Source organism: Galeopterus variegatus, unplaced genomic scaffold, assembly GCF_000696425.1.
Source record: "Galeopterus variegatus unplaced genomic scaffold, G_variegatus-3.0.2 Scaffold110, whole genome shotgun sequence".
In the NCBI taxonomy this organism is placed as follows: Eukaryota; Metazoa; Chordata; class Mammalia; order Dermoptera; family Cynocephalidae; genus Galeopterus; species Galeopterus variegatus.
This window is the reverse complement of record NW_007726221.1, coordinates 929,496-933,808: the sequence shown is the minus strand read 5'-3', so window position 1 is coordinate 933,808 and position 4,313 is coordinate 929,496.

Sequence of the window (4,313 nt, the reverse complement as noted above, 5' to 3'; positions counted from 1 at the left end):
AGGAGACATGTGCTCTGAAGAGAGAAGAATTGGAGAGAAATTTTTGTATTCTCTAGTAAGGTCTCCCACATCCAGTGAGATTCCAATTTTCCTAAACACAGTGATCTTTTCTTTTACTTCTGCATCATCCATAAATTCTTGTAAGACTTGTAGATTCTCAGTCTATTTTTCTCCCACTGAGAATCTCCTACAAAAATAAGAGCATTTTTCCATTTAACGGTCCAGATTATTTATGAAGATGTTAAGCCGAAGACCAGATTCTGCAAAAATCTGCTAGGCAGAATAATAAAGATGGAGCCACTGAGAACAAGTTTCCTCTCTACTGATGAGAATGCTCTACAAGATAGAATTGTTAGGAAGACAGTGTCATAAACTTGTGAGATACAACTCTCTCAATCTACCAAATCTTCTGCTTAGCCAGATTTGCTACAATAACTGATCACATGTTACAAACACAAGAGGGGAGTGCAGACCCTCGCTGGTGGCTTTAAAATCTGAATAAAACACAGGGCTGGCCCGTGGCTCAATTGGAAGAGTGCGGGGCTTATAACACCAAGGCCACGGGTTCTGATCCCTATATAGGGATGGCTGATTAGCTCACTTGGGAGAGCGTGGTGCTGACAACACCAAGTCAAGCGTTAGGATCCCTTTACTGGTCATCTTTAAAAAAAGATTTAAAAAAAAAAAATCTAAATAAAACAAAGGATTCTGGTGGAGAAGTGAGCACCACAGAGAAACAACAGTGGCCTGGGAGTCTGAGTCTCAGCCTCTAGTGAGCTGTGTGACCTTGGGAAAGTCATTTCCCCTGCTGGAACTCAGGAGGAGCTCTGTAATGAATAGGGTGGGACTGATCTGTGGTTCTCAGCTCTTGTTGCTTATCAAAATCCCCTGAGGAGCTCTTTGAAAACATGGATTCTTAGACTTCACCCAGACCTTTGAAATTATCTTGGGTGGGACCTGGAATCTATTCATAGCTGACAAGATAACCTCTAAGGATGCCCTTCAATGTGGAGCACCCCACCACTCTGTCATTGACCTGCTTCTCAGATTTCTCTATTTTCAGTCCAAACTGAAGGAGCACCAAAGTGAAGTCATCATTTCATTCAGCCCTAAACTGCTCTGTGAATATCCAGATTTCCTCTAGTGCAATCACTGAAGCCAGAGAAACCTGGATTCCTTTTGGATTCTTCCCTCTTTCCATCCAGTTAGTGTTTCAGCCCTCAACATTCCGCCCCTTTATGCCCAGAGGCCCTGCCCCAGCTGGGCCTTCACCATCTGCTGCCTGGACTATTGCATCGCCTCTCTCCAGATTTCTCTGACCTGAATCTCTTAGTTCTTCCTCCCACCCCACCCATACCCCTTAATTCCAGACTGCTCTTTCTAACATAAAAGGTCTACTAAGAAAATCTTCAATGATTTTCCTGTTGCCTCCAGTTTAAAACCTAAATTCCCTTGATGGCATTCAAGGTCCTTCCTGATGTTGTCCCAGCATTTCAGAGCCATTATTGTTGTTGCATCTAATGGGAACATTATTTCTATGCCTGTTTTCTGAATGTGACCTGCCCACTGCCAGCTTTGGGAAGACTTCACCATCTCCTCCCGGACAGACCAACAAACTACCTATCCTGTGCCTCCACTGTGCTTTGCTCACACTTCTGTTACAGTACGTGTGTGATTGAGTCATGGTGGCTTCTCTGCACACCTATCCTCACTGCTAGAATGGAAGCTACCAGGGGGGTTGGGGCAACTCTTGGCTCAAAGCACAAATTTGTGAAGAATACATGAATGAATGAATGACTCTGTCAGCTCTACACATCCTATGAGTCTATGAATGCTTCAGTACAAAATATGAAGTAGAATGTTAAATTCCACAATCAAATTAACACCTGAGCAATGATCGGCAGCAAGGTGGGGATGAAGAGAGGTCCAAGCAGGAGGGGAAGAGGAAGGGAACGGGCAGCCAGGATGGGGAAGGGAAGATTGACAGAGATCACAGGGCTGCAGTGCAGACAGAATAACCTCCAGACATCAACTCCGCCCAGCGCAATCCTCAGTGCCGAAGCTGTTTTATGGGATCCAGCTAGAAGTGAAGTGGCTAGGAAAGTAGGATCCTCTCAGTAGAAAGTAACTGAATGGCATGATTTCACAGCAGCGCTGCCTGAGTTCTTAGAGCAAATTATTTTCATTCCCAGCTACCTTTCTTTGACCCTCTCCTCAAGTACTGACATGCACTAAGTTGGAAAAAGCTGAAACTATCCAGGAAAACTAAAAGATGCAGAGCCTCCGAAGTGAAGAAACCTTCTCAGTGGCTCTTCCCTGGAGGAGAGCTTCATTGACAGGCTCCTTCATGCTCCCTGCAATAACCAGGATTCAAATATTTGCCCTCTGTGGTCAAGGCCATCATCCCCGTGAAAAATGTCTTTCTTTTAATAGATTTCTGTTTAAACAAACCTTAGAGAAACGTTTGGTGCCAAATTCTCAGAACCAGTGGTACAATGGATTTTTTTTTTCTTGAATGTTTATGCTGCCCAGCCTGTAGAATTTAATTTAACAAAGAACGTTTAGTGTAAGGGAGTAATGCGAATGAGCAGTTTTTTGTGTGTGTGCTTACTAAAAACCAGGGCTTCAAAGAACAAATCAAAAACCCATTAAGAATAATTCTGTTTTCCCTGATGATGGACAGAAATCATGCAGGGAAAAGGGAGGAAATTATAAAAGATCGTGTTCTAAAAAGGAAACAGCATCGAATGTCAGTGAAAGAACTGTGAAACAAAAACCAACTGAACCACCACAACCAGCTCCCTGCATGTCTCCTGTGCCTCAGTCTCTCTCTGTTTCTGTCTCTGTCACACACACACACTTCACAAATGGAATTCAGTCAGTCAGAACTTCATCAGAGCAAAGACTCTCTTTTGGCTTGACACTTAAACTTTCCGAGAGTTACTGGCATGAAATTTTTAGGCAGTAAAGACCAAGCTGTATTAAGAATATCCTCTCATCTTAGAAGTCCCAGATGAGGCTCCAGTAAGGTAGGTTCCCTTCCAAGTCCTCTCCTCTTGGCTTGTAGGCAGCTACATCCTCACTGTGTGCTCACACGACCTCTTCTTTCTCAGCTGCTTGCCCTCAAGGAGAGAGAGAGGTCGCTGGTGTCTCTTCCTCCTCTTATAAGGACATCAATCCTATTGAATCAGGGCCTCACCCTTATGACCTCATTTAACCTTAATTACATCTATAAAGTCCCTTTCTCCAAATACAGTCACATTGTGGGGTAGGACTTCAATATATGAATTTTGGAGACACACAGTTCAGTCCTCAGCATCCACTCTTATGTCCTACCTCCCACTTAGCTGCCCACTTACGTCTGGCTCTAGAGTAGATGTGGCAGGAAAAGAACTGGGAAAATCAGGCCCACTAAAGCAAGGAATCTAGAAAAAAAAAAAAAGGCATCTAGAGATATGAAGTGAATTAACTGAAGTGAATGGTACCACCATCCATTTAGTCTTTTAGGCTTAAAGCCCAAGAGTAATTTTTGACCCTTCTAGTATCAATTAGTTATTGCTGAGTAACAAACATCTCCAAATTTTGATATTTAAAACAACATTCAGGGCCGGCCCAGTGGCGCACTGGAGAGTGCGCCACTTGGGAGCACGGTGGTGCTCCCGCCGAGGGTTCGGATCCCATGTGGAGACCGGTTCCCGCTCACTGGCTGAGCGTGGTGCGGGCGCAACACCGAGGGTTGCGATCCCCTTGCCGGTCCCCGGTACGGGTGTGACACCGAGGGTTGCGATCCCGTTACCGGTCAGTAAAAAAGACAAAAAGGAGAAACAAACAAACAAACAAAAAACAACATTCATTCATTATCACACGTGTATTTATTTATTATTTATTTATTTATTTATTTTTTATTTTTTATTTTTTTATTTATTTATTTTTTTTTAAAGATGACCGGTAAGGGGATCTTAACCGTTGACTTGGTGTTGTCAGCACCACGCCCAGCCAGTGAGCGAACCGGCCATCCCTATATGGGATCCAAACCCGGGGCCTTGGTGTTATCAGCACCGCACTCTCCTGAGTGAGCCACCGGGCTGGCCCCTATTTATTTATTTTTTAAAAAGATGACTTGTAGGGCCGGCCCGTGGCTCACTCGGGAGAGTGTGGTGCTGATAACACCAAGGCCACGGGTTCGGATCCTATATAGGGATGGCCGGTTGGCTCACTAGCTGAGTATGGTGTTGACAACACCAAGCCAAGGGTTGAGATCCCCTTACCAGTCATCTTTTTTTTTATTTTTTTTTTAAAAGATGACCGGTAAG